Source organism: Pelophylax lessonae, assembly GCF_965119305.1.
Source record: "Pelophylax lessonae genome assembly, chromosome: 3".
Taxonomy (NCBI): domain Eukaryota; kingdom Metazoa; phylum Chordata; class Amphibia; order Anura; family Ranidae; genus Pelophylax; species Pelophylax lessonae.
The window spans coordinates 539,313,034-539,325,673 of NC_138770.1; the positions used below are offsets into that span (position 1 = coordinate 539,313,034).

The window sequence follows — 12,640 nt, forward strand, 5'->3', positions numbered from 1 at the left end:
CCTTCAGGTACACTCTTGCAATCTCCTGGACTATCTCTTTCTCCATGGATACCGAACCCTATTTGAGCATACTGTAAGGAGAGGACTTCTGCTCAGGCCAAGGTGCAAGTTCTAAAAAAAAAAAAACAATATTACCTGCCCTCAAAATTTTCACTTGCCTGTTCACATTAAGAGAGTGGAAATAAGCTGAGGGTGAGTGTTCTGGCTTTGCTCGGGCAGGTTCTGCTTGGCTTAGGCCGGGAGGTGGCCCAGGTCGGCTTGGGTGGGGAGACAGGCTGGCCAGCTCGACTCGGGCAGGGGACAGGCCCACTTGGTCCAGCTCGTGTGGGGGTGCTGGTTCGGGTCCAGTCCGCTCAGCTCGGGCAGGGAGGGTGGTCTGGTGTGCCTTGCAAGGAGGGGAAGTGGGAGGAGAAGAAGATCTTGCCAGCTCCACGGCAAAAGCTCCTTCTTATCCATGCAGGTTGCTGGTGGTAATGGGTAAGTTGTAGCTGCTCTTTCGCAGCAGTCTGACTCTTTCAGAGTATATGTGGTGAAGAGAGCTCTATACTGGAATTGGGGATGGGGGGGGTGAGCTCTGTATTTGGGGAGAACCTGGGAATTCACAGCTCATCCCTTAGCCCTGCACTCAGTATGTAGCGCACCTCTCAACCCTGCACTCAGTACATAGCGCACCTCTCGACCCTGCACTCAGTACATAGCACACCTCTCAACCCTGCACTCTGTACGTAGCGCACCTCTCAACCATGCTCTCTGTACATAGCGCACCCCTCAACCTTGTACTCTGTATGTAGCGCACCCCTCAACCCTGCACTCAGTGCTTAGTTCACTCGATACATAGAGCACTCGATACATAGAGCACCTCTCAACGGTGCACTTATTACGCAGCGCACCTACCCAGCCTACAGTCTGTACATAGCGCACCTTTCAACCCTGCACTCGTTACGTAGTGCACCCCCTCAACCCTGCACTCAGTACGTAGTGCACCCCCTCAACCGTGCACTCTGTACGTAGCGCACCCCTCAACTCTGCACTCTGTACATAGTGCCCCTCTTAGCCCCACACTTTGTACCTAACGCACCCATCAACCCTGCACTCGGTACATAGCGCACCTCTCAACCCTGCACTCGGTACATAGCGCACCTCTCAACCCTGCACTCAGTGCTTAGTTCACCACTCAACCCTGCACTCATTAATTAGCATACCTCTCAACCCTGCATTCTGTACAAAGCGCATATTTACATAACAAGGCAGTAATGATGTTTACAGTTCCTATAGTAGCCAATCATATGTTATCCTTATTTTATTTATAACAGTCAGGTCAATGAAGTATGCTTTAAGTTTATTATTAAAGTTGTTGCTGTTAATATTTAGTTTTGTAACTTAATTCTGCATAAAACTTTTAACAGTTTCATTTCATGCGATAACTTACGAGGGCATGTTTAGGGAATTGGGGAAGGGGCAGGGAGGGGTCGGGTGGAGCAACTGGTAGCCAGTAATATATTGCGCAAATGCTATTGCTACCTGAGTAAATCACTAAGTAACTAGACAGCTCTATACACCCTTCTGTGCATCGTCAATTATATATTTTTTTTGTTAGGAGCATTAAAACTAAGTAATCCATAAGTTTAACTTACAGTTATTCAACCTTGACTGGTGACATTACTTGAGCCTAAACAAATAGCTTAAATGGAATTTAGGTGCTGCTTTTAATATTAAAAAGTATTTATTTGACAAATTAAACAATGTAAATTGTAAAATGTCAGAAAATGATTAAAGCATTCTTGTAAAGTTAATAAAAATGACTATTATAAACCCACCACAGTTATTAATATTGGGGGTACAGGACCTGGTCTTTGTACACATTAATCAACAAACCATATAATTAAAGTTTTTTTTCTACTGCATTTTTAACATAAGAAGAGAGATAGCATTTGCACTTTCAATGCCAAGTCAGGCTCAGGGCATATTTCACATTTTTTAAATTCTTTTAAACCTAAATGGGTATTTAAATAGACTAGGCCAGTGACGGCGAACCTTGGCACCTCAGATGTTTTGGAACTACTTATCCCATAATGCTGATGCACTCTGCAATGTAGTTGAGCATCATGGGAATTGTAGTTCCAAAACATCTGGGGTGCCAAGGTTCGCCATGGCTGGACTAGGGTGACAACAATCTACATCATAAACAGGCTTCCAATTGTTTTATACCCGCCACGAGGTGGGACCTTTTTTGGTAAATAAGGTCCAAACCATATGTTTTCGCTTTTTTTTTTAATAAAAAGATATATTATTCAGTAAAATGCACAATAATGAACAAACTAGCAACTATATACTGTAATACAGGCCTTATTGTTTCAGAAATTTGACTTACATTCTAACATTCTAAAATAAATGTTATGTACTTTAAATACTATAAAGATAATGTTTTAGGTAATATTATGTTATGCATTACATTTTTGCAAATGAAAATAGATTACCGTCTGGATACATTTTCACTCTATTTCATTCTTACTTGTATAATTGCAGACAGGCCATCTAAACTGTGCACATGCATAACAAGTAATGTTTTTTATTAATAGTTTATTTAGACATTTTTTTAAAGACAAACATTTAAAGTGTGTGTAAACCCTAAATATGTTGTTCAGTATGTTTGTCATTATACAAGTTATACAATTTTCTTTAAAAAATCTTTTTTTGTGAATCTGTTAAAAAGTTTTTTTTAAATAAAGATGCAATCAGTAGCAGTACATCCTGTTGCAGGCTGACTATGTCAAGCCATTGTCTAGCAGATCGGAGCAATGTTGTCAGCCTGCCATGTGTCCCTCAGTTGGCCACTGTGCTGCCGATTGGGTCTATTAGATGGGTAGACCAATGACCATCTGACCTGATTGCTTTTAAATGTGAGAACAGGCTTAGCATTGTTAGCTCGTAGGAAGTGCTATTATTGACAGGCTCTCCAAAGAGACTTTGAAACAGATTCACACAGAAATATTTGAACACTGTTTACAGTGAGGTATAATGCTAAACATGCTGAAATATAGATTTTCGATTTACATACACTTTAACAAAAGTATGTGCATTATGCAAATTACTACAGACAAAAGAGCTCTTCCTAGATCAAAGTAAATATTTCTTTCCTTAAAGAAGAACCCTCGCCTGACATTAGAAAGACTTCTTAAACTCCCCAGGGGACCCTGTGTTCATAGCCCTCTTCTTGTTTTACATTATTGCTAGTTTGGGGGAAATAAAATGCAGTTTTTATTACTGTCAATACTAACTTTAGCTCCACCCCATCAGAAGCCCAAATTGTAGAAGTTCCTATGGGGAAGGTACAAGCAGCACTGAAGTCATGGCCCTCCTCTATGTCCTGCCCTCCTTTCAATACATCCGTGTGCCTCCTCTCCTCCATTTGAAGAAAGTAAAAGGCTAAGCCTGCAACCTCCCACAGCCACCTCTCTATTCTGCAGCCAAGCATCTTGTACAACTTATTAGAGACTGAGCCTACAATCTCTGCCAGACAATTCTGAGGAGAGTATTAGAATAGTAGAAGGTGGCTTGTGTTGTGTGACTAACAGCAGCTGGGAAGCAGCTCCAGTCATTCACAAAAAAAAAGCCAATGGCAGCATACACTGGCAGCTACTACACTAGACTATCTAAGGCAAATGTAATAGCTGCCAACATGGGCTGTTGTCAGCTTCTATTGTTGTGAATTACCAGTGCTGCTCCCCAATTGCTGTCATTTACACAGCAAAAGCAATCAGCTACTGCTGTTATTATCCTCGGAACTAGCTGGTGGTTGCCGGAGCTATGTGCTCAGTTTGTTTTTTTTACCAGTAGAAAAGAAGGCATGACTTTAGAAGAAAGATGAGGTTTGTGGGAGGTTGTAGACTCAGTATTTTATTTGTACAAATGAAGCAGAGGAGGCACAGGGATGCATGGAAAATAAGACTGCAGATGTTCTGCAGCCTTCAGACAGAATTATTACACTATTCCCTCCCCTCTGTGCATCATTTTTAAGCTCATCTCCTTTTACCAGTATTGTCGGATATCAGTGGGCGAAGGGAGGGGATAGCTATCGGACAACATGGCTCCACAGCACCAATTTTAACAGCACAGGGTCCCATGGGGTATTTAAAAAGCTATATTAACTTCTGGTGAGACTTCTTCTTTAAGATTTTTCTATTGAATGCCTCATCTTGACCATAGCAAGGACAGCAAAGACACATCCACATTAAATTACATTTGTCCAGCCAGGATTTAAAGAGTAAGATTGGGCAAACATTACTATTACTATGCATTGGCAAACTTCTCAGCCAATACCATCAGTAGATGTCATTTGGGGAAAAGACTAATTAGCCTTTTTTTTGTCAAGGATAAAAACATACACAGTGGGGGAGATTTAGAAAAATTGTGCACACAGAATCTGGTGAAGATGTGCATAATAACCAATCAGCCTCTAACCTCAGCTTGTTCAATTAAGCTTTGACTATAAAACCTTGGATTTGATTGGTTACTATGCACAGCTGCCCCAGATTGTGTGTGCACCAGTTTTAGTAACCCCCCCCCCCCCCCCCCAGTGTATCTGACATTAACCTAGATATTTATGCTCCTATAAATTGTATAGACGAATTAAGGCTGATTTACTATGGGAGTTCTGAATTTTCACTCCAAACTAAATTCAAAATCATTACAACAACTTACAAAGCCATCCACAGCTTAGCCCCTAGTACATCACTAACCTGGTCTCATTATACCAACCTAATTGCTCTCTTCGATCCCCTCAAAACCTCCTGCTCTCTAGCTCCCTCATCACCACCTCCCATGCTCGCATCCAGGACTTTTCCAGAGCCTCTCTAATCCTATGGAACTCCTTACCTCAATCTGTTCGATTGTCTCCTACTCTATTAGTTTTTGATGATCTCTGAAGACTCTCCTCTTCAGAGAAGCCTATACTACCTGCCCCTAACACTCTACTCCCTTTCAGCTCATCCCCTCATCAGCTCATCCCCTACAGCTTTTGCCTTTGTTTTGCTTGACCCTCCCTTCTAGATTGTAAGCTCTAACAAGCAGGGCCTTCTAAGTCCTCCTGTATTGAATTGTCTTGTAACTGTATTGTCTTCCCTCATATTGTAAAGCGCTGCGCAAACTGTTGGCACTATATAAATCCTGTATAATAATAAAAATAATAAAAAAACTGTGTGAATAATTACCTCAATAATCCAATCATATGGAAATTAAATAATGTTTCCTAATGTTGCCTTTTATGTGATGAAATTATTGATTCAATTATTGAAATGAATGTGACTTTTAGATACCTCATAGGCTCATAGTCAATATAGAATGCATAAAAATCTAAAATTTCATACCTTTAACTACTTTCCGACCAGTCACTGGGACAGTACTGCGGCAAAGTGGCTCGATTCCGTCCAGCGACGTAGACCTACGTCGCTGGACTCCTCCCCTTGTAGGCGGCGCTCACGCGCCACAGGAAGCATGCTCCCGCTATTTTCAGTCACAGCGGGAGTCGGGCCAGGGGAGGAGCGGCGGCGATCGCCGCTGCTATTCCCCGATCGCCGGGGAATCGAGTTTGGAGATCCGCCCGCTTGTGTAAACAAAGCGGGCGTATCTCCTAAGTGACAAGGAGTGACAGATTGCAGTGTTCAGCATAGCTGAACATGCGATCTGTCCCTGTGTCACTCAGTCACCTCCCCCCACACACGTTAGTAAGCACCAAGCATACATTAACCCCTCCCTCTCCAATAAAGTTAACCCCTTCCCTGCCAGTGTAATTTTTACAGTAACAGTGCATATTTATAGCACTGATTACTGTAGAAATGTCACTGGTATCCCCAAAAGTGTCAAAAATGTCAGTCAGGGGTCCGATCTGTCTGCCGCAATGTCGCAGTCCCGCAATAAAAACGCAGATCGCCGCCATTACGCGTTAAATAAAACACCAAAAATTACAGAAATCTTTCCCTTAGTTAGTAAACGCAATAACTTTTGCGCAAACCAATCAAAATACGCTTATTGTGATTTTTTTTACCAAACATAGGTAGCAGAGAACAAATTGGCCAAAAATTTTAAAAAATTTTGATTTTTACATTTTTTTGGGGGGGAATTTCATATAAAAAAATGTTAAAAATATTGTTATTTTTTTCAAAATAAACACTCTTTTTTTGTTTATAGCACAAAAAGTAAAAATTGCACAGGTGATCAAATACCACCAAAAGAAAGCTCTGTTTGTGGGAAAAAAAGGATGTAAATTTAGTTTGGGTACGGCGTCGCATGACCGCGCAATTGTCAGTTAAAGTCGCACAGCGCCGAATCGCAAAAAGTGGCCTGGACGTAAGACAGCAAAATCCTCCGGTGGTAAAGTGGCTAATGTATGCATCATATAAGATAATTACAAATATTAAAAACAGATATTTTAGCTGGTAATTCCTCTTACAGTCATATTTATTTAAAACAATTAAACGCTACAAAATAATTGCTGATTGTTTCTTGGTCAAGTTAGCATTGCGTATTCATATTTCACATACTGATGTTTTAGGAGATTCCGAAATTCCATAGGCCCAGCATTTTTCTTTCTCAACACTTTTCATGAACAACATACATTTCTTCAAGAGAATGTTAATAATTGACATTAACAATGAAAAACATATACATATGGACTCTTATTCAAATGTCAACTAATAGGCAAAGTTCCATGTACCTGGAGTTGCATCCAGCAGATATAAAAATAAGTGATACTCTGTTGTGCAAATGTCTAACCAGCTGTAAAGAATTAGGAAAAGAGGGGAGAAGAGAACCCACAGAGGATGCCACATCCAGGACAGACTTATCCCCCAAAACTGCAATACTGCAATAAATCCAATACTGCAATAACTCCATAAGGAGAAAATGTCCTCTAACTCATCTTTGAACCCTTAGATTTTGACCCTACCAAGTGTCGTCTTGAAGGAACACAAAAATACCTCATAAAATTCAATAAAGTCCTACATGGTGGTGGATCATGACTGGGGTACATTGCAGGACACTATGTAGACTGTATATTGACCTTATCAATCCAGACATTCTCTTATTTGACTTGGGTATACAGTGTATGTTTCTATTGATGTCTAAAAAGTGAGGTAATTATGTAAAAGGTCATGTTTGGACCTTCTTGGATCCATGAAATTTGGGGGATAAGTGCACAGTGCATGCACTTACATTTTTTTCAAGTAATGCTATGCTCCTTCAAAAAGACACTAGGTGTAGTCAGGATATTGTGTATATATATATATATATATATATATACATATATATACACAGTTGTGTTCAAAATTATTCAACCCCCACTGAAATTGATTGTTTTGGCCAGTTTGACATTGATTTTGATCATTCAGTCATCCTGCTTACAATTAAATCAAAGAGGCACGTGTAGGTCAGACAAATATAACATAAAATTTATAATGAAATAACCACAAATGTCTTTTCTGTGCTCACATCATTATCAGTTTTATTCAACCCCCAAGTGACATTCAATCTTAGTACTTAGTACAACATCCTTTTACAGTTATAACAGCTTTTAAACGTGAAGCATAGCTTGACACAAGTGTCTTGCAGCGATCTACGGGTATCTTCGCCCATTTGTCATGGGCAAAAGCCTCCAGTTCAGTCACATTCTTAGGCTTGTGCACTGCAACTGCTTTCTTTAAGTCCCACCAGAGGTTCTCAATCGGATTTAAGTCTGGTGACTGTGATGGCCACTCCAAAATGTTCCTGCCTTTAATCTGCAACCATGCTCTAGTGGACTTGGAGGTATGCTTGGGATCATTGTCCTGTTGAAAGGTCCAACGTCTCCCAAGCCTCAGGTTTGTGACGGACTGCATCACATTGTCATCCAATATCTCCTGGTACTGAAGAGAATTCATGGTACCTTGCACACGCTGAAGCTTCCCTGTACCTGCAGAAGCAAAACAGCCCCAAAGCATGATTGACCCCCCGCTATGCTTCACAGTAGGCAAGGTGTTCTTTTCTTCATAGGCCTCCTCCAAACATAGCGTTGATCCATGGGTCCAAACAGTTCTAATTTTGTTTCATCAGTCCACAGAACACTATCCCAAAACTTCTGTGGTTTGTCCACATGACTTTTGGCATACTGCAGTCGACTCTTCTTATTCTTTTATTCTTTGGAGACAGCAAGGGGGTGCGCCTGGGAGTTCTGGCATGGAGGCCTTCATTACGCAATGTGCGCCATATTGTCTGAGCAGAAACTTCAGTACCCACATCTGACAAATATTTTCCCAGTTCCTCAGCAGTCACACGGGGACTTTTCTCCACTCTACGCTTCAGGTAGCGCACAGCAGTCGAAGTCAGCATCTTCTTTCTGCCACAACCAGGTAGCGTTTCAACAGTGCCCTTTGCCTTGAATTTGCGAATGATGCTTCCTATGGTGTCTCTTGGTATGTTTAAAATCTTTGCAATCTTCTTATAGCCATTGCCCTTCCTGTGAAGAGTAATCACCTCTTCTCTTGTCTTCCTGGACCATTCTCTTGACTTCACCATGTTTGTAACCACACCAGTAAATGTCTAGAAGGAGCTGAGTATCACAGTCATTTTAAAGCTGCCTAATTGGTGCTTATTAGGCTTTATTGCTGCTCCCTGACATCCACAGGTGTTTTCAATACCTGATTGAAAACACTTCAATGAACCTCTGTTCTTCAGAGTGGTAGTCTTTAAGGGGTTGAATAATTGTGTCAATGAAGAATTCACAAAAGAAACATTTACTACTGTATTACAAAACCAATTCATGTCATTTTAGTTGCATATGGTTCTTTAAGAAGTCCTTGTAGGATTTCATTCTGAATACAATTACAAATATACACTAAATTCCCTAAAACCCTTTACAGCATTGGGGGTTGAATAAGGATCATTATTTCACATTTTGGTTTTAGTAGTGATGTTTGTGTTTCTTTCATAGACACATACAGTATATAGGGATTATTCCTGTTTTCTTCTTATTTTAAAGCTACCTGGGAAATCTTATATACTTTAATATAAGAGCTAGCAGGTGGATCATGACCATAATGAGTATTCTTTTGCATATGTTTACAATCCTCCTCAGCGGTAGGGATGATCGAACAGTTAGGGTCGACCATCGGTTCGACCCGAACATTGGCTGTTCGAGGTTCGGCCGAATTCCAAACTTTTTGCTGAAAAAGTTGGGAATTCGGCATCCAGAACTGACCAAAATGCAATGGTTCAGGAAATGGGCTTTAAAAGCCCGTGATTGGACCAGAACCATCAGTAAAAGCCAATTGAGGGGGCAGGAGAATGCTAGGAATGTGATTGGAGTGACTAGGGGGTCCATAGGCCAATCATTAGTGAATACGCCCCCCAGTATATAAGATAGCCCCCACCAAATTCCTAGCATTGTTATACAGGGACATGGAAGAGAGTGGAAGCAGTTCTGTTACTTCTGCTACAAAGTGTCATTTAGCAATTTTTAGTGTGAGGAAAGGGATATCTAGTGTAGTTAGGGTGCTATTTTCCACTATAGTTAGCTTTAATAATTTAGTTTCTGTAGGGAAAGTGTTAAGTGTAAGGGGACTGTAGTGTAGTGTAGGGTTAACTGACTGTGACTGCTATGGCAGGGTGACAAAACCCTTCCATATCAGGGTGACCGCTATAGAGAAAAGATCGTTTCTCTTAGGTCACATTCAGTGCACTAATATGGCTTCTCGCCTGTGAGCATTCTTTTTGCTGCAGGCGTTTATAGGGCTTTTTTGAGGAGATGTTTGGAGTCAGGCATGACATCTGAACATCTGTGTATGTATATATAGACATACACCCATGTCACACATACACATATATAGGTGTGAAAGTAGCAGAAACATATGCTTGCGCTAATTAAATAATTAACAGGCATATGTCTCCGCTCCTATAACACCTATATGTGTGTATGTTTTTAAAACATACAAGTGTGTGTGTGTATATAACCCTATACAGAAGTTCAGATGTTTTGCCTGCCTCCAAAGACCCCAAAAAATGCCCCAAAAAAACGCCTGCAAGAACACACCTGGGCATTTTTTTTGGCGTAGGCATTTTTTTGGGGTCTTTGGAGGCAGGCAAAACATCTGAACTTCTGTATAGGGTTATGTATATATACACACACACACACTTGTATGTATTTATACACATACACACATATAGGTGTTATAGGAGCGGAGCCATATTAGTGTGAATTAGCGCAAGCATAGATTTCTGATATTTTCACACCTATATATGTGTATGTGTATATATACATACATGGGTGTATATACCCCTACACAGAAGTTCAGATGTTATGCCTGCCTCTAAAGACGCCCAAAAAATGCCCCAAAAAAATGCCGGCTACAAAAACGCCCAGGTGTGTTTTTGCAGCTGGCGTTTTTTTTGGGCATTTTTTGGGCGTCTTTGGAGGTCTTTGGGCGTCTTATATAGGTGTGAAAGTAGCAGAACACTATGCTTGCGCTAATGAAATAATGAACACCAATATGTCTCTGCTCCTATCACACCTATATATGTGTAAAAATACATATAAGTGTGTGTGTATATATAACCCTATACAGAAGTTCAGATGTTTTGCCTGCCTCCAAAGACCCCAAAAAAAATGCCCGAAAAAATGCCTGCGCCAAAAAAATGCCCAGGTGTGTTCTTGCAGGCGTTTTTTTTGGGCATTTTTTTGGGGTCTTTGGAGGCAGGCAAAACATCTGAACTTCTGTATAGGGTTATATATACACACATATATACACACACTTATATGTATTTATACACATACACATATATAGGGGTTATAGGAGAGAAGCCATATTAGTGTGAATTAGTGCAAGCATAGATTTCTGCTATTTTCACACCTATATATGTGTATGTGTATACATACAGACATACAGACATGGGTGTATGTATATATACCCCCTACACAGAAGTTTAGAGGTTTTGCCTGCCTCCAAAGTCCCCCAAAAAATGCCCAAAAAAACGCTTGCTACTAAACCGGCAAGGTGTGCAAATAGCGGAGCCCTATGCCTGTTCTATAAGTGACCTAATACAAACCATCTTTTTTTATGGTTCTGGACATGCTACAGAGCTTAAACTTCACAGGTACACTTTTTAGACCCCCCCCCCCCCCCCCCAGACACTAAATCCAAAGAATTTTTTTATTTATTTAATTATTTATTTTTTCAATAATTGGCTCTCTATCAAAAATGACAATTTTTAGGAACTTTTTTTGTGTGATTAATAGTCTCTGGGGCATGACCCAGAACCCTAGGCACTTTTTAGGGGCATTTATTGGGTTTTAGGGCTTCGAAATTGGGTTTTTGATTACCGAAGTTCGGGTCCCATTGATTTCATTGGGGTTCTGAAATCCGGGCCGAACTTTCGGGAAGTTCGGATGTTCTGGCCGAACCGAACTTTTGAAAAGTTCGATCATCCCTACTCAGCGGTACACCCTTTATACCTCCTTGAGATATGGGAACTATTATGTGGTTTCTAAGATGAGTTGGATGACATTTTCTTTTTATGGATTTATTGCAATATAAGTGATTTGTTCACCTTGGATGTGACATCCTCTGTGGGTTCTCTTCTCTCCTCCTCTCCTCATCGTATACAGCTCACAGACGTTTGCATAACAGTGTGGCACTTGTTTTTATACTTATGGGGTACAATTTCAGGTACATGGAATTTTTCTTAATCAGTTTAGATTTAAATAGAAGTTCAAAAGTACGGAAGTATTATAATATGTTTGTCATGGTATAATATAGATCTCTCTCTGGAAAAAAAAAAACCTTATTCATGAAATGAAGAAAAAAAAATTCAGATCTATAGACTATCAAATACATCTAAAACATTAATATTTGAAATATGGATGTAAAAAGGAAAGGATCCCCACTACTTCTGACCAGCCCAGTTGAACAAACGGTAAGAAACAGCCTTAGCCACAGTTGGGAGTAGTGGCTGGCAATCACTTCCTCCTAATTTACTATTCCTCTGGATTAGTATTAGGATAAACTTGCACCCCATGATCTGGGACTCAGGGATATACTTTTACCTCTACTTTGAGTGGTGCCAAAAGCAATATAACAGGCCACATGTGAAAAATAAATCATATGTAGAGCTAGCTAGACCTGAGAAAATTAAGGAATTAATTTGAAGTGTTTAACTGTTTTTAACATACAAATGTAAGGCATTACCAATATATACATAATAATAATATATAATTATTTTGTATAATGCATAAATAAAATATATGACATTTAAGAGGTTTCTGCATTCTTAATTATGAGATACCTAAAATTTGGTACTATTTCTCTAAAATTCATTATATAAGGGAAACTGGTTTCTGCATATTTGTTAGCATAGGGGATCTAAGTAATTGACTGGATAACTGCAATGCATATTTACACAATTTAATTATTGTTCTTCTCTAGGTAGATATAAATGGGTTTGTCCAACAAAACAGTGTAAACAGCACTGGACAAAGTGCAAAACCCATAGCAATCAAACCAAATTCTTTGTACGTGTATATTAATGTACAATAACTAGAATTTGTTGTACTAGCGCATACACATCCATCAAGTTCAACCAAAAGACAAAAAAAAGAAATATTACAAATTAAAAG

General features: G+C 39.9%; 1 protein-coding gene across 2 annotated transcripts in view; it reads right to left on the minus strand.

The window, feature by feature from the left end:
* Nucleotides 1-12,640, minus strand: part of SYNDIG1 (synapse differentiation inducing 1) — a gene marked incomplete at its 5' end in the record, with an annotated part of 253,235 nt that overhangs the window by 57,432 nt on the left and 183,163 nt on the right. The window lies entirely within an intron of this gene.